This window comes from Myotis davidii, unplaced genomic scaffold (genome assembly GCF_000327345.1).
Source record: "Myotis davidii unplaced genomic scaffold, ASM32734v1 scaffold622, whole genome shotgun sequence".
Taxonomy (NCBI): domain Eukaryota; kingdom Metazoa; phylum Chordata; class Mammalia; order Chiroptera; family Vespertilionidae; genus Myotis; species Myotis davidii.
Genome location: NW_006293532.1, coordinates 1,872,488 through 1,891,372, shown reverse-complemented (window position 1 = coordinate 1,891,372; position 18,885 = coordinate 1,872,488). Strand labels below are relative to the sequence as shown.

Here is an 18,885-nt window from a genome sequence, read left to right as displayed (position 1 = left end):
GTTCACACACATGTCCTAGTGGGCATATGCACTTGGGATACTGTTGATATGCTCTTTTGAACGAGTGACCATGAGAATTCATAAAGGGTTTATAAAACACCTTTATAATTTAGCATTTGAAAGAAGAGGAGCAAATTGATTGTGAGATGTTTCTAAACTATAGGGTTTTTAATTATTTTTATTCTTTATTGTTGAAAGTATTACATATGTCCACTTTTCCCCCCTACTTACCCACTCCAGTCGCCTCCACCCCAGGCCTTCAGCAACCTATTGTCTGTGTCCATGGGTTATGCCTATATGCATGCAAAGTCTTCGGTTGATTACCTCCCATCCACCCACCCTCTCCTGCCTTCCTTCTGAGATTCTGTTCCATGCTTCCATGTCTCTGGATCCACTCAGTTCATCAGTTTAAATATCAAAAATCAAAATTCTTCATGTGCCTGTAAAATATATTTTGTTATTAAAGAAAGAATCAGTAGTAACATGTAATAGTGATAAGGTATATCTAATTCTGCTCATTTTAAAAAATACCCAAGAAGTGCTGAGGGAAAAGAAAAGGATAGAAATTATGTACTGTAGCATAATGCTGCTTGAATGGTATTTTTAAAAAGAAACATATTTAGCCCTGGCTGGTGTGGCTGGGTTGGTTGAGCATCCTCCCAAGCACCTAAAGGGTTGCTAGTTTGATTCCTGGTCAGGGCACGTGCCCAGGTTGCAAGCTTAATCTACCATCGGGATGTGTTCAGGAGGCAGCTGATCAATGTTTCTCTCATATCGATGTTTCTTTCTGTCCTTTCTTCCTCTCTCTCTAAAAATCAAGAAAAACATATTTCAAAAAATACTAAGATACAAATGTTAATTCTGAATACTTTTTTTACTATTATTAAATAACTTGTGATTCCCATTGCAAAATACAAAACTGTAGTGAAGACTGTTATGCATACATTGTTATGTATTTTTAAAATATATATTTAGGGCCAAAACCGGTTTGGCTCAGTGGATAGAGCATCGGCCTGTGGACTGAAAGGTCCCAGGTTCGATTCCGGTCAAGGGCATGTACCTGGGTTGCGGGCACATCCCCAGTAGGAGGTGTGCAGGAGGCAGCTGATTGATGCTTCTCTCTCATCGATGTTTCTAACTATCTCTCTCCCTTCATCTCTGTAAAAAATCAATAAAATATATTTAAAAATATATATATATATATATTTAGGTTAAATGCCAAGAAGTAGAATTGCAAAGTTCAGAAAGTACCTGTATTTTTATGTTAATGACTAACATTTTTATAAATAAAAATTCAACCCATAATATATCGATAAGGCTGGTGAATGGAATCAAATTTACTTTTCCAGGTGTCACGCCTAGTCCAGCAACCAAGCCTCCAGTTTCAAGTAGTCCTGGTTCAGAAACTCTTTGTTCTACTTCTATTGTTAAGTTTATAATAGGACGGGTGGAACATTTTCATGTTGTGTATTAATTTGCATTCTTTTAATGATCAGATAAGCTTTTTTGTCTAAATTACTTATTCATGTCCTTTATTTTGTTGGGTTTCTGAATTATTTGTGTTGATTTATCAGAACTTTATATAAATTAAAGCCCCTTGCAGTGGTTCACAACCTTCCTAATGCTGCGACCCTTTAATACAGTTCCTCATGTTGTGGTGACCCCCAGCCATAAAATTATTTTCGTTGCTACTTCATAACTGTAATTTTGCTACTGGTATGAATCGTCATGTAAATATCTGATCTGCAGGATGTGTTTTCAGGGGTTGTGACCCACAAGTTGAGAACCGCTGTCTGGAAGGAACATTTTTTTCTAGTTTCCCCTCCTCCCCCCATTATTTTTCTCAGTTTCCTTTTAAGATTTTTACACTATTGGATATAGATTACTTTATATAACTACTTTCAATTACATAAGTAGTGTATATGAATATAAATTTCAAACATTATAGAGTAAAGGAATCTTCTCTTAGTCCATTGTATCTGTTTCTATACATCAATATCTTATATGTGTAGATATACATATTTTGGCAGTTTTTCTTTTATTTTACACAGAAATGTCATCATGCTGTTGATATTTTTCTAACACTTTTTACACTTACCATCTTAGATTGGGTTAGGGTTAGGGTTAGCGGTTGAGCATTGACCTATGAACATGGAGGTCACGGTTCGATTCCATGTCGGGCGGGACACATGCGTCAGTTGCGGGCTCCATCCCCACTATAGGGCATGCAGGGGACGGCCGATCAATAGTTCTCTCTCATCATTGATGTTTCTCTCTCTCCTTTTCCCTTCCTCTCTAAAATCAATAAAAATATTTAAAGATTAAAATATATTTTAAAAAAAGATTGGGGTTTGTATTTAGATTTGGTCCCATCATTTTAATGATGACTTTAATATATGCCATATTTTACTCGATCAGTGGTCATGGATATGTGCAGAAGCTTCACATTAATAGGTAGCTAGCTATATTGATCACTTCCCTAATGGCTATGGGTGTTACTATTGTCTGTCTTATAAAAGCTTTAGATCTTCTCAATACTCAAATTACATAAACATTTCAATCATGTGTTCTGGTTGCATTCTTTGCATTTAAATTGTTGGTACATCTGAAATACTTACGTTATATGGAATAAGATACAGTTCCTTTACACTGCACCCACCCTATTTGTTGATAAGTTGTCTTCTCTCCAACTGTTTTGAAATGCCAATTTTTATCATACATTTTATATTCCCACTGCCAGTACACAAAGGTTCCAATTTTTCCGCCCTTTACCAACCTTGTTATTTTCTGTTTGTTTTTTTGTACTAGCCATTTTAATGTATATGAAGTGGAATCTCATTGTCATTTTTGTTAGCATTTCCTAATGATTAGTGTTCATATTTTTTAAAATAGATTTTTATGGATTTCAGAAAAAGGAGGAGAAAGGGAGAGAAACATCAATGATGAGAGGGAATCATCAGTTGCCTCCTGTATTCCCCCCACTGGGGGTGGAGGGAAACATCAATGATGAGAGGGAATCATCAGCTGCCTTCTGTATTCCCCCCACTGGGGGTGGAGCCTGCAACCTGTGCATGTGCTCTGACGGGAATTGAACCCCGACCTTCTGGTTCATAGGTCGACACTCAACCACTGAGCCACACTGGTCCAGCAGTGATCATATTTTTATATGCTTATTGATGTTTTGTATAGCTTCTTTGGGGAAATGTCTATGCAAGTCCTTTGCTCATTTTTTGATTTGGTGTGTTTTTGTTGTTGCTACTGAGTTTTAGATGTTCATTATGTATTTTAGATATTAATCCCTTGTCAGTTGTATGATTTGCAGATCTTTCCTCCCATTCTTGGATTGCCTTTTTACTCTATTGATAGCGTCGTTTGATAAGCAAACGTTTTCAATTTTGATGAAGTCCCATGTATCTATTATTTTTCTTTTGTTGCCTGTGTTTTTGGTGTCACATTGCCAGGTCCAACATTATGAAGCCTGTCCTCTGTTTTGTTCTCAAGTTTTATAGTTTTAGCTCTTATGCTCAGTTCTTTGATCCATTTTGAATAAATTTTTGTGTATGGTAAAAGGCAGGAGACCAACTCCATTCTTTTGTGCGTGGATATCCAGTTTTCTAAGAACCACATGCTGAGAGACTGTTTTTTCCCTTTAGATATTCTTAGCATCCTTGTGCACATTTGACCATATTATGTGAGGGTTCATCTCTGGGCTTCTATCATTTGGTTTGTCTTTTTGCCTGTATCACTGTGTTTTGATTCTTACAGCTTTTTAGTCAGTTTTAAAATCAGGAAGTTTGAGTCCCCTCAACTATGCTGTTTCAGGATTGTCTAGGCAATTTTTAGATCCTTGGATTTTAAGATTTATAAATTGGGCCCTACCTGGTTGGCTCAGTGGATAGGCATGAACCTGAGGACTGAATGGTCCTGGGTTCGATTATAAGTTGGATTTTTCTATTTCTAAAGAAAGCATACTCAAGATGGTGATAGGATGCATGTAATCTGTAGGTTTTTGTAATATTAGCACAGGATATCTTTCTATTCATGTAATCTTCTATTTCTTTCAGCTGTTTTGTACTTTCCAGTGTAGGAGTCTTTCACCTGCTTGATTGTTTTTTCCTAAGTATTTAATTTTTTATGCTATTGTAAATGGAATTGTTTTCATAATTTCCCTTTTGGATTGTTTATTTTTAGTTTTAGAAATGCAACTGATTTTGGGGTGTACATTACATAGCCTGCAACTTTGCTGAATTTATATTTTAGTTTCAACAGGTTTATGTTTGTATAATCTTTAGAGTTTTCTATGTAAAAGATCATGTCATCTGCAACAGATAATTTTAGTGCTCCTTCCCAATTTGGGGGTGCTGGTTATTTATACTTTTTTGTCTTATTTCTGTGACTAAAACTTCCAATATGATGTTGAGTAGAAGTAGGAAATGCAGGCATCCTGTCTTGTTCCTGATCTTAAGGGGAAAACTTTCATTCCTTTACCATTGAGTATGATATTAGCTATTGGTTTTTCATAAATGGCCTTATGTGTAAGTTTCCTTCTACTATAGATTAACTTCTAAATCCTATTAAGCCTTCCTGTTTGTGTGGGGGTTTTTTTATTATTATTTTAGAAAGGATTGGAGAGGGAGAGATCGATAGAAACATCAATGATGAGAGAGCATCCTTGATTGGTTCCCTCCTGCATGCCCCACACTGGGGATCGAGCCCACAACCTGCGCATATTCCCCAACTGGGAATGGAACCGTGATCTCTTGGTGCATAGGTCGAAGCTCAATCACTGAGCCATGCCAGCCAGGCCCTATGTCTTTTAATTTTATGTAGAATCACATCAATCCATAGGCTAATTTTGATGTTAATCTAATGGTAAATTTAATTACTGTACCATAGAATATTGTCATAGGAAATGTTACTGGACAGGAAGAATTCTGATGACAGTGAATATAAATTTACAATATATATGATATTTGGAAAAGAAACTAATATAATTTATGTGAAGAAAATAAAATTATGAGAGTTTTTATTCAAAGGTAAAAATTCTAAACTTATAATTTAGAGGTCTCAATCTTTGTTATTGTCTTCTTTCTCTTTTTACTTACTTTTTTTCCTTTTTTCCTAGGACATCCCCCTCCTGATGAAACACCATCTCAATCATTAGGTATTATTTTAGTTTGTAATGCTCTGCAGTATGAGATCTTAAAGTTTTACATGGAAATATATTTTGATTACCTGTAGTTTAAGAAGGTATAATCTATCACTAAAGTGTAAGAATTAACATTTGGTAATTTTACTAGTAATAGTGTAGATACCATGACAAATATACAGTAGTATGTGTAGACACATGTAATACAGTTTTTAAGAGGATTCCTTGTAAGCTGAGGTAACTTTCTCAAATGCTCCATTTATTTATAGGTTAAAATTTGTAGGCTATAACTTTCTTTCCATGTGATAGTGTCATTTTGTGATGGCAACTGGTAGGTAAGTTTTCTTTCTATTCATACCTTGTATACACACGCCTTAATGTACTATAAGTTGGGTTAATTTTTTTTTTCATAACAAAGCTGATGTATCACACTTTATGTAGACTCACATAGTACACACAATATATATTCAAGAAACTGATCATTATAGTTGTGTCATTTAAATGAAGTATAAGGATTTTTGATGAATAGATAAAGAAAAATGTGTATTACTTTTCTTTACATTAGACGAGTTTAGTAAGGTTTGTCTTTTTATAAAATGCACTTTATGCTCGTTAAGTTTTTCCTCTGAACGCTGTGGTTAAACTGTCATTGTGCCAGTAAATCTAAAGCACCTTCATTCATTAAACACTTGACAATTTTTTAATGAAGTAAAAAGCGTAGAGGTAAACAAGACATTGTATTCTTTGACTCATAGAAATTTAAGATATAATTAAGATTTTGTAGATTTATTGCTCTCTTGATAGACAAAAATACTTGTTTAAGTTTTTAAGCATGATTTTATCCATGTGCCCTGGTGTTTCTTTTGCATTCTTAGAATCTCCTTGGTATGTCTTAATTTGAAGGTGGGCATGCATGAGGAAGGATTGATAAGATCATGTATTATTTGTGAAGATTCAACATACTACATTTCTGTAATAAATTAATAGAACTTTATTATGACTTATTGCACAGATCCACCACTGTTGGTGAAAAAAATATTTCGTAATAAAGTCATAAGAAATGATAGACTGAATACTGAACTATATCCACTAAGATGGAATAATACATTTTTAAAATGATTTTCCCACTAATCTAGTGAATTCTGATTGTTATATTTACTAATAACCTAGTGTGATAGCTACAGCACAAAACAGTATTGGGCCCTAAGCCTGGAATTGTATAAGGGCTCTGTGATCAAATGAGCTGGATGCACTCTCATACTAAACTAGACTGATAAACTTTTTTTTTTTTTGCTGTAGTTTATAGAGGATTTGGTTAACTAAAATGTAACTGCCACCTGGAGACCCACATGTGCTCAGTTATCTTCAAACTGGTTTTATTTTTCTCAGGTGCAGGAGTCATTGTTGCGATTGTTTTAGCTGTTGGTAAGTGTCCCAACTTGGATCCCACTTAAATCAAAATATTAATGTGAAGAGCATTATTTGTGCAACAGTTTTTCAATTTCTACAGTTTCTATAGCTTGAAATTAAGTAAACCAGTCTAGAAACACCTCACCTTTTATATGAGACTAGAGGCCCAGTGCACGAAATCACACGAGACTGAGACCTGCCATGTTGTGAGACCCATCAATGCACCTCGTGGTGATGGGTAGTTTGGTCGTGACAGCGTTACGATCACTGGCTTTTTATAATATAGATACTGCCTTGTGTTGCTGATTATATATTCATTTATATTCTATATGTCCACTTAGTAACAAATCCTAAAAAATACATGTTTTTTCAAGATGATTAGTCATATGAGTTTGCATGCCAAATATGCTTTGGGTATTTTTTTAAATTGGGAAAAGACTCTTCTCTGGCTTACTGTGGACTAAGGAATTGATTCCAGAGACTTGCACTTAGTGAAGAGTCCAGATGGAACAAATGAATGGCCAGGGCAATGTGCTTAAATAAAATAGCATTTTCTGCCCACTGAACATAAATTTCTTCTGCTAGGTTTTGAATCTTGGTGATTAGTTTTCAATTACATTTCATTTGTTCTCTGGTTTATAGTTGTTGTTGTCGTGGGACTCATCATCTGCGTATACTGTCAGAAGAAGAGGAAAGGGTAACGTACAGCACGTTTCTTGAACATATTGGTGCCTCTCCCTCTTGATGTACTTTTGTGCAGCTTGTGTTTACACTCTGTATTGCATGTATTTTTTTTTCAATGTGCCTACATGACTGTGCATTCAGAATTGCATTTCTTTACTAAAAATACTTACAGCGATTTTTACTATCATTGTAACAAGAGAAAGCTGTGTAGAGTTGCTTCAGCTATATGTCTGTAAGAAAAATTTCTGTGTGATTTGGGGTTTCAGTTCTGCAACAAATCATGGACCATGATGGGACCTTCCCTACTGTAGGTAAACCCTACATTCCAAATTAGGCTGGTGGCCAGGATTAAATTTAAAATTGTTCGCTGGAAATTTTGACAGGTATATTCACTGGAACTTTTTTATGAAAACGTTCCATTTGTTTTTATTAAGTAGTTGTAAGAAGCTATGTAGATGTCATCAAATTTTTTTTTCATTTAGAATTATTTATGCTAGTTAAACTTGGGAATTAAAAGGAACACTATTTGATTTCCCTTTTTTTTAAAATATATTTTATTGATGTTTTACAGAGAGGAAGGGAGAGAGATAGTTAGAAATATCGATGAGAGAGAAACATCGATTAGCTGCCTCCTGCACATCTCCCACTGGGGATGTGCCCGCAACCCAGGTACATGCGCCTGACTGGAATCGAACCCGGGACCCTTGAGTCCGCAGGTCCACTGAGCTGAACCGGTTTTGGCTGATTTCCCTCTTATGTTCTCTTAATTTACTAGGTTGCAGAAAAACTGATGGGGGTTAAACTTGCTGAGAGGGGTAAGATTTATAAGGCACCTCATTAACTTTGTCTTTTTATTTATAAAAAATGAAAAAAGATGGGAAACTTAGAAAATAATAATGTATAAATCCTAAGGTCACAGGGTTTGTAAACATTAATCTTAATTTCAAATTAAATAATTTATAATTTAATGAAAGAGAATAAATCCTGGAGCACAGACAAGATTAGGTACTTTGAAATTTGATTTTTAATTATTCATTCTTCCCAATTACTTTGGAAATAGCTTTGAAATCAAACCAATATTTTTTTTTAATCCTCACCCGAAGGTATGTTTATTGATTTTTAGAGAGAAATATCCCTATCATTTGCCTCTTGTATGTGCCCTAACCGGGAATCGAACCCACAATTTTTTGGTGTACAGAATGATGCTCAAACCAATAATTTTAAGTATCTTGGTATTCATGATTTTATGATGTATTTTTTTCTTATATTAATCATTGTGTTTCGACTATGTAGTAAAAGTATGTTCTACACCAGCCGTGGGCAAACTACGGCCCGCGGGCCGGATCCGACCCGTTTGAAATGAATAAAACTAAAAAAAAAAAGACCGTATGCTTTTATGTAACGATGTTTACTTTGAATTTATATTAGTTCACACAAACACTCCATCCATGCTTTTGTTCTGGCCCTCCGGTCCAGTTTAAGAACCCATTGTGGCCCTCGAGTCAAAAAGTTTGCCCACCCCTGCTAGAGCGCTATGCGCCTGCCTGGCTCCAACTGGCCTGCCAACACTACCCAGTACTCACAAGCTACTCAGTTTTTACACAACAAAAGGGAGAGAGACCAGTAGAGAAGATGAGCTGCAAGAGCAGTATGGAAATCTCTGAGGTTGGAGTTGCCAGTGAGCACCATTGTATATCCTCTACACCTTGAAAGAGTGGGCGGAGCTCTAACTAGGTGCTTGGGCCTACCTGCAAGTTTGCTGCATCTCATTTTCAGAATTTTCTGAACCAAAGCGGGAAAACAGGATCACTAGGGCACACACCTGACCTCCCCATCTCCATAACCCCATGCCTCAGGCACTATAGGCACCTGCATGGGTCCAAGTACCCCACCAACAACCACTTGACACACATCCTACACAGAGGCCACTTTGTGAAGATGGAGAGAGAGCTATTTGGTCTAATTGATATTAACGAACATAGAAAATGACACAATGAAAACAAAAGAATATCTCTCAAATGAAGAGACAAAAAGTCGCAGAAAAAATCCTAATGAATGGAGAGAAGTATTCTGCCTGATAAAAAATTTAAAGAGACAGTCATAAGGATGCTATCCAACTTGAGAGTGGAGTAGAGGAACTTAGGGAGAACTTCAGCAAAGAGTAAGTATGCTGAAGAATGCAACCACTGAGACGAACAATAAACACAGGGATCAACAGCAGTTTAGCTGAAACAGAAGAATCAGTGACCTGTAAGACAGGCTAGTGGACATGAACCAAGAAGAACAGCAAAAAGAAAAGGATTTTTAAAAATGAGGCTAGCTTAAGGGATCTCTAGGACAACATCAAGTGCACTAAGATTTGCATTGTAAGAATCTCAGAAGGAAAAAATGGGAATGGTACAGAAACTTTATTTGAACAAGTAATAAATAGCTGAAAACTTTCCTAACATGGGAAAGGAAACAGACATCCAGGTCTAGGATGCGCAGAGAGTCCCGATATAGGAGCACCTAAATATATAAAGCAAATGCTGTCTTTAGAGGGAGAAATTCACAGCAATACAATAATAGTAAGGTATTTTAACACCCGCATTCACATCAATGAACAGACCATCCAGACAGAAAATTAATAAGAAAATACTGCCCTTAAGTCTCACATTTCATCCAAAACTGCAAAGTACACATTTTTTCAAGTGCAGATAGAATACTACTCCAAGATCATATTGTATGCCCCCCAAATTCAAAAAGATGGAAATCATGTCAAGCAAACTTTTGAAACACAGTGGCATAAAACTAGAAATCACCCACAGGAAGAAAACTGGAAAAATACAAATCTGTGGAGACTAAATACTAGCTTCTATACAATCAATGGGTTAAAGAGAAAAACAGGAAATGAAAAGCTGTCTTGAGTCAAATGAAATTGAAGACACAACTAAAATTTATGGAATGCAGCAAAGCAGTTCTGGGTGGGAAGTTCATAGCTATACAGGCCTACATCATGAAACAAGAAAAATCCCAAATAATCTAACTTTACACCTGTGGGAACTAGAAAGAACAAACAAAACCTAAAGTAAGCAAAGGAAAGAAATCATTAAAATCAGAGCAGAAATAAACGAAATAGGAAAAAAGAAAAGAATGTAAGAGCTGGTTCTTTGAAAACGAAACAAAATCGACAAACCTTTAGCTAAATTCATCAAGCAAAAAAGAGAACCCAATGAAATACATAAACGAAAAAGAAGTTACAAATGACACCAAGGAAATACACAGAATAATTAAGGAATATCGTGTATGTATGCCAAAAAAATACCACAGTCTGGAAGAAATGGATGCATTTCTAAAAGCACACGTACAATCTTCCAAGTCAAAACCAGGAAGATATAGAAAGTCTAAACAGATAAGTTACTAGCAATGAAATTGAAATGGGTTGGGGAGTAAAATAAAACTTCAGGATCAGAGGGCTTACAGGTGGATTCTAAATATTTAAAGAAGTAATACCTGCGCCCTAGCCAGTTTTGCTCAGTTGATAGAGCATCGGCTTGTGGACTGAAGAGTTCTGGGTTCGATTCCAGCTAATGGCACATGCCTGAGTTGTGGGCTTGATCCTTAGTAGGGGGTGTGCAAGAGACAGCTGATCAATGATTCTGTCATCCACCAAAAATTAATAGAAAAGAATTAAGTAGCAGGATACCAAATATACAGAGATTCATGGCTCTTACACACCAGTAATGAACAATCAGAAGGATCAAACAGCATAAAATACCTTGGAATAAGTTGAGTCAAAGAGGTCAAAAACCTGTATCCTGAAAGAAACTGAAGAGGATACAAATAAATAGATATATGCTTAATAATTGTAAAAAAAAAAAAAAAAAAAAAAAAAAGACCTTGAAAGCAAATGAAACTTTAAGAATTAAGTGGGAGGTATCAAACTTCCTTATTTCAAACTAGACTACAAAGCAATAATAATTAAACAATATGGTACTGGGATAAATACACCTAAAAAATAGAATAAAATAGCCCAGAAATTCTCACTTATATGGTCAGTTAATTTATGATAAAGGAGCCAATACAATGGGTGTAAAGACAGGTCTCTTCAAAAGGAGGTGTTGGGCCCTGACCGATTTGACTCAGTGGATAGAGCGTCGGCCTGCGGACTGAAGGGTTCTATTCCGGTCAAGGGCATGTACCTTGGTTTCGGGCACATCCCCAGTTGGGGGTGTGCAGGAGGCGGCTGATCGATGTTTCTCTCTTACTGATGTTTCTAACTCACTATCCCTCTCCCTTCCTCTCTGTAAAAAATCAATAAGATATTTTTTTAAAAAAAGGTGTTGGAAAAATTGAGAGTTGCATGCAAAAAAAAGTAAAATTGGACCAATTTCTTGTACCAGATACAAAAATAAGCTCAAAATGGATTAAAGACTTAAATATAAGATCTGATTCCTTGAAATTCCTAGAAGGAAACATAAGTAGTAAACTCTTTGACATCAGCCTTAGCAAATATCTGTTTGGATATGTCTCAGGAAAGGGAAACAATAGTAAAAATAAACAAATGGGACTACATCTAAGTAAAAAGTTTTTGCAGAGTAAGGAAATCATCAAGAAAATAGCCAGCCTACTGAATGGGAGAAAATATTTTCCAATATTCAATAAGGGGTTAATATCCAAATACATAGGGAACTCATACAACTTAACATCCAAACAACCCAATTTAAAAATGAGCAGGGGACTTGAGCAGACATTTCTCCACGGAGAACATACAGATGGCCAACAGGCATATGAAAAGATGCTCAACATCATTAGTCATCCGGGAAATGCAGGTTAGAATCACAATGAGGTATCACCTCACACCTGTTACAGTGGCTATCAAGTCAGTGCTGGCAAGGATGTGGATGCCGGCAATGTTGGTGGAATAGTAGACTGGCACAACCACTATGGAAAACAGTGTGGACATTCCTCAAAAAATTCGAAATAGACTTACTATATGATCCAGCAATTCCACTTCTGGATGTTTGTCCAGAGAAAACAAAATTAGTAATTTTTAAAGATATATACAGCCTTACGTTCATTGCAGTATTATTTATAGTGGCCAAGATATGGAAGCAACCTAGGTGTCCATTGATAGGTGAATGTGTAAAGAAGATATGGTTAATATATACAATGGAATGTTACTTGGCAATAATGAAAAACAGAATGATTTTGTCATTTGCAACAATGTGTGTGAGTCTACAGGGTATTATGCTAAGTGAAATATGTCAAAGTCAAAATACCATGTGATTTCATTTATATGTGGAATCTGAAAAATACAAAACAAACGAATAAAGAAAACAAAACAGACACAAACCCATAGATACAGGGAATAAGCTGAGGGTTGCCAAAAGGAGAGGGATTTGGGATGATAGGTGCATTGAAATGAAGAAATAAAATGAAACCTGAAATTGTAAAGAATGAGACATAGTATAGCAAAACAAACAAAATGTCCATATACATGTAAGACTTGATTATACCTTAGACTTCTTTGGAGACATTACTGCTAGAATGTACAAGGCAACATTTGGTAGAGGGTATGTGAGGGCAGGAGAATACATTAGACTCTAAAGATTAGAGGCCCTTGTATCATTTTCTAAAAAGCACATGATTGGGAGTCTGTATGGGATAATGTCACCAAAATGATTACATACGAGGAAACTGCTATCAAAAGAGAACTGTCCCTCATCCATTGGCTAAAGAAAGAGGACAAACAAAACAAAAACCAAAGTACAAAATAGAATAAGTAGTCCTTTTAAGATTATTAAGTATCATTTAAATTATGGTGAAGCCCAACCAGTTTGGCTCAGTAGTTAAGTGTCAACCTATGAATCAGGAGGTCATGGTTGCATGCCCAGTCAGGGCACATGCCCCAGTTGCCGGCTCCATCCCCACTAGGGGACATGCAGGAGACAACCAATCAATGATTCTCTCTCATCATTGATGTTTCTTTCCCTCTCCCTTCCTCTCTGTGAAATCAATAAAATATTTTTTAAAATGTGGTTTTTTTTATTGTGATGAAAATGGCCACAGAATTTAAGTACTCTGGTACGTTTTTCTATTTCTTAGCTCTCAGCTAAGAATAACAATAGGACCCCAAATTGGTCAGAAATGGGCCCCATCGACACGTTCCTTCCTCGTCCGTCCGGTTTCCGTTCTGAGCTGTTCCCCAAACTTTCCAGTCTGGGTGTGCACAGCCCTTGACCTGTGCTTCGCTACTGCTGCCGTCACGTTTTGTGTGTCTTGACTGTGCGCTGCCAGCTGCCTTTTGTTGACATTAATATTTTCCCTCATTTGTAGTGAATACTTTCCTCACTGATGCATGGTTTTCTTTATGCTAGTTATATCATTCCAGGATAAGTATGAGTTTGCCATGTTCATTAGAATTCTCTGCATAATTTATGTACTTTAATAATGTGACTAAATTGTTTTGCTTTCTTACATTAAAGATATTTAATGACTTGTTATAGCATAAACCTGTTTTTAATAATAGGTTAATCATGCCTGATGCAGTAACTCTCATTTTTAAGCCGCCTGCTTAAATGAATGTCACCAGGTTTGGGGGATTAACTGTATATAGTGGCCAGGGCAGGTGGCTGGCAGAATAGTGACCTGGGACACAACAGCAGAAGGATCAAATGAACGTGCACATTTTTCTAGTTGGGTCTCAAATTCTGGAGCATTCAACAAACTGTTCACATATTTTAAACAGAAGGCTAAGAAGAAGCAAAGGTTTTGTAGTTAGTGGAGAGCACACATTTATGAGATTTAGACCCATCCCAGGACAATGGGAGAGGTCTGATGACGGGTTTACAGAGATCTGCCCTCAGTGCAGAAGTCAGGACGCATCTGCAGATGTGCAGCTTGTCATAAAACACTTCTAAGACAGTACTACGTGCATTTAATACTGTGCCGTGTGCTCCCTCGGAGCCTAAGGTGCTAGAGCCCAGCCCGTTTCTCCTCCCCACGTGCTATCCTGTTAAAGAGTGTTCACTTCAGGATCTGTAAGATTCTGACGTAAAGTAGCTTCTGATACCACGCTCCTCTTGCCAGTTCCTAAGAGTCAGAAACGTCATGATGTCTGGAGCTGATTGTCAGCTTTCCTTCTATTCGGCCCTGTCATTGATTTTGTCCCCGTTATTATGCCACTCTTCCTTATGATTTGTTACCACTATTTTATTCAGCCCTTTTCCCTTCCTCTGTTCAGCACCTACCTAACTGGTGAGAGCCACAAAGAAGTAAGATTTATTTCTCTATGAGAAGAAGAGGTGAGAGAAGGGTTTGCTTTTATCATCATAAGGTATCTGCTTCCTGTGTGTTTCTTTTCAGATGTCCTTTCTTTTGAAAAAATGTTGAGTGAATATGTAGATGTCAGTCACCTCAGCTAAGATATGATGACAGTAAACATTAACAAGGACACTTAGACTCCAGTCTCCGTTGCTAAATTACCGACTTAATACCATTCCAGTTTTAATGTAAAGTAGTGTGGACTGGCAGGGTTTGGTTTGAGGTGGGCTCATTAGAGTGACGTTCCCTTGTCTTTTTATCTAGCAGCTGTACATCCATAAATGAGGACTTTTTTAGCCCAGTGGGAAATAATCATACATTTGTTCATGTTAAGTACAGGGAGGGAAAGTTTCCTTTTACAGAAATCAAAAGACGCTTTACTTAATTTTGCAAATGTGTTCAATTTTAACTTAGAAATATTGACTCCCTGAAGGCATTTGTCTCTCCCTTGACCAGAATAGTTTTAGTATATGAAAGAGAAGGCAATTAAATCAGATTTTGAAACATTTTGAATTGCATTGTCTTAAGCCCTATGACCCCCTCCTGAATGACAGGAGCTGCAAGTGCCCCCCTGTTTGTGGCGGACTGTGTCTACATAGCAGGGAGAGAGGGAGATCTGCATCCAACAGCTGTAATGTGAGGCCCTGCCTAGGTCACAGGAGCTTAGGGCAGATTCTACAAAGCCCCGTGGGGAGGGCAACTTAGTAAAAGCAAAGTGGTGTCTTTGATTCCCGGGCAAAGGCAAGTGACATCCCAGTTAGACCGGCAGCTGGGCCTCCTGGGCCTCCCAGCCCTCCTGTCTTCCTGGTCTCTTAGGATTCTAAAGGCTAAAGCCAACCAGGACTGTCGTTTTCAGACTGCCGTGAGCTTCAGGGTGTCTGTAAACAGCTGAAATTCATTGAATGAAAGGCAAGGTTAATACAAAATAACTAGTAATTGGGTTTCAGATTTTTATCATCAAGTAGCTTCACTGTTATTTTATCAAGTGTTTTTAGACATTTGTGAATTCTTTTTATCTTTATCACATATTGCAATTATATTTCAAATTCTTTTTAAAGAAGTTTCAGAAGCCCTAGCCGGTTTGGCTCAGTGGATAGAGCGTCGGCCTGTGGACTGAGAGGTCCTGGGTTCGATTCCGGCCAAGGGCATGTACGTTGGTTGCGGGCACATCCCCAGTGGGAGGTGTACAGGAGGCAGCTGATCGATGTTTCTCTCTCATCGATGTTTCTCACTCTCAATCCCTCTCCGTTCCTCTCTGTGAAAAATCAATAAAGTATATTTTTAAAAAAAAAAGAAGTTTCAGAAAATAAAATGAATCAACTGTGAAACTCAGAAAAAGGAAGTGGTGTTGGAGAACTCAGTGACAGGCCTACCCTTCGCCTCCCTCCCCACCGCAGCCCTCAGGACCTGGCTCTGTCCCAAGGGCAGTCCTGTGACAGTGGTGGTTCACAGAGCTGGCCTCCCACCAAGAGAAATAGTCTAATATGCAAACCAACCTGGAGCCCTTGCACTGGGAGGCGTCCCTGAAGTGCCTGCTGTGAGGAGCAAACCATGAATCGCTGGCTGGGCCATTTTAGCTTTAGTCTGTCTGTGATGGTGCATTCACTGAGGCAGGGACTACGGCTGCATTTTCCAATTTAATGGTTATTCATAGTTAACCATTCCAATTTAATAGTTAATAATCCTGTTGAGGACTTCAAAACTAGCTAGTCCAATGCAAGATGTGCTGGAAGTGTGAAATACACACCAGATTTTAGTGTTAGCACACAAAATGTAAAATCGTAGCAAATGTTAATATTTTCACTGTATTGGGTCAAGTAAATATATATTAAAATTAATTTTCCAGTTTCTTTTACTTTTTTAATGTGGCTTCTAGAAAATATAAAATTACGCCTATGACTCACATTTTTTTGGACAGCGCTGGGCTAGATAGCAGGTTTTAGGCAGATGTCTGTTGCTACAGTAATAGTGTGATGGCCATGTCAGGTAGGCAGGAGCATCCCTTACGGGAACCTGAGGTTTCCTTGACCGTCTGGGAGAAAGGCATCATTGAACAGGAACGCTGTTGGAATCACCTTTTTAGAAGCTTCATCTCAGAGGTAGATCTAAAACTGCTATATTAGGAGAACACGTTTCTCCCCGGTCTTTCCCATTGGCCCTAAATATAATTTGAGATATTTACCAAGTACTTTATATACAGCTGCTCTAAAAATTCTTGTTTGCGTGGAGTAAATAATCCAGTATAGGGAGAGAAGAGGGGCTTCTACAGTTGAATTGTCCATTTTCTGAGTAGGCTTCTGAATGTAACTTCTGTACTTAAATTGTTTTTGTCTCTGACACTACCTCTTTATCTTGCCTTTAGGAAAACAGAAGGCAATGCTGCCTACAGCACATACCAGAGTAAATCAAGCACTCCGGCACAGTAGACGCTCTGACAGACTTTCCAGAACGCTCCACCACTTCGTTTTTAAAATGTCAAGAAAGACCCACATTAAATTCGATGGCTACTATGCAAAACAGTATGGAGGGCCCTCAAAATTAGAACCGGAGCCACCCTATGATCTTATGGGAATATATCTGAGTGAAGGGAAATCACTGTGGAAGAGAGAATCTTCTGCCCCTCCCTGTTTGTTGCAGCACTATGTACAATAACAAAGACATGGAAGCAATCTGAAGTGTCCGTCAGCCAATCAGTGGATAAGGGAGATGTATGCACGTACAGTGAAATACTATTCAGTCATTAAAAAGGAAAACGTGTATTGGCCTTCAGGACATTTTGCTAAGTGAAATAAGTCATATATATAAAGAGAGAAATACTGTATGATCTCCTTTATATGTAGAGTCTATTTTAAACTCATCAAAGAAGAAATCAGATTTGTGGTTGGTGGGGTGAGAATTGGATGAAGGTAGTGGTCAAAAGATTCAAATTTAGTTATAAGCACGTATTGGAATGTAACATACAGCATGGTGACTATAACTAGTAATACTTTATTGCATATTGGCAAGTTCCTTAAAGAATAGATCTTAAAAATTCTGGTCACAAGGAAAAAGATTTTTTTTTTTGTAACTATATGAGTTGATAGATGGTAACTAAAATTTGCTCATTTCATAATAAACTTATCAAATCCTTACACTGTACACCTTAAACTTAGATAATGTTACATATCAATTACATCTCCATGAACTAGAAGGGGGGAAAGATCTACAAAGGCGTTCTCTGGTTTATTTCACTGTGAAGGCATAATGCTAACATCTCAGTGCCGCTTGGGTGTAGTCACTATCCTTTGACCCCTCTGAAATGGGTGTGAACTTGGGAATGAACATCTAGCCTGGTATCCCTTAAAAAAACATTTGCATTTATAGAGCAATTCAACACAGTGCCCTTGGATTATGGTAGGAAAAGGATGTTTTTTATAAACTCTGAATATTTAGAGAAGTATAGTTTAAAAATGAGACATTTCATCTATAAAGAATGTGATTTTGCAATGTTCATTTCCAAAGTTAATACCAACTTTCAAGACTCTTTTAACAACTCTATTGTGTGTATTGTAGATAGTTTATTGTAAAAAGTCTTTACAAATATGTGTATACTGCTTCAGCCCTTAAAAATTAAAAACTATCACTGAAAACTGGGAATTTGAGTTAAGTGTGACCTCCTTAACTAAGAATATTATGGGAAAGTAATTTTAAGGGGATGGGATAAGTTTCTATTTTGCAAAATATATTTTAACTTCTTGATGATTTAGAGAAGCCATGAAGTTAATGTGTGGCATTTGTTGTTCACGTTTTCTAACATCAACAAACAAGCCTGAGAATAACAATTTAGGCTCAGTTGCTTGCTTCTGTGAAAAGTTAGAGGGCGCTAACATTCCTAACACGAATGCCCGCTTGGTACAAAGTGAACACTGTGGCCTTGTAGTTTTCTTGGGGAGAATTCCCCTCTTTAAGAGAGAACATAGAATGCGCTCTGAACTCTGGCCTAGGGGGATTTCTCTCCCGACTTGAATAAAAAGCTCTCTCACTTCAGTAAGTCACCTGGCAGTCGTTTGTAGGGAGTAAATTCAACAGATATCCCAAGTTGCATCAGAATTAGTCTTTGTGTGGGTCTCACCTCACCTGCTAAAAGGCAGAGTAAACATTAACCACGTATTTCAGAAAAGGAAACATAACTTTGTGTGTTGGTGGTTGGTCCTATGCAGGGAAGGGAAATCACAATCACGTAGCTCAGGTAGCACTTTATGCTCAGGTGGGCCAGATCCCTCCCTCTCCGAGTCCTCACACCTGGCAGGGTCTCTTTCAGATGAGGCAGGGGCAACGGGGAGGGGCTGCCACTCTCC

General features: G+C 37.4%; 1 long non-coding RNA gene across 3 annotated transcripts; it reads left to right on the top strand.

The window, feature by feature from the left end:
• The first annotated feature begins 1,224 nt into the window (after nucleotides 1-1,224).
• On the top strand, nucleotides 1,225-18,707 carry LOC102774579. Of its 3 annotated transcripts, XR_001514453.1 has the most exons (8): nucleotides 1,225-1,397; nucleotides 5,126-5,164; nucleotides 6,539-6,574; nucleotides 7,202-7,256; nucleotides 7,510-7,550; nucleotides 8,019-8,058; nucleotides 14,446-14,561; nucleotides 16,911-18,707. It is a non-coding gene; the product is annotated as an uncharacterized LOC102774579 (long non-coding RNA). The 3 variants fall into 3 exon arrangements; XR_001514454.1 differs by lacking the exon at nucleotides 7,510-7,550 and having other exon boundaries at nucleotides 1,231-1,397; nucleotides 14,469-14,561; XR_435841.2 differs by lacking the exons at nucleotides 7,510-7,550; nucleotides 8,019-8,058 and having other exon boundaries at nucleotides 1,239-1,397; nucleotides 14,469-14,561.
• The last annotated feature ends 178 nt before the right edge of the window (nucleotides 18,708-18,885 follow it).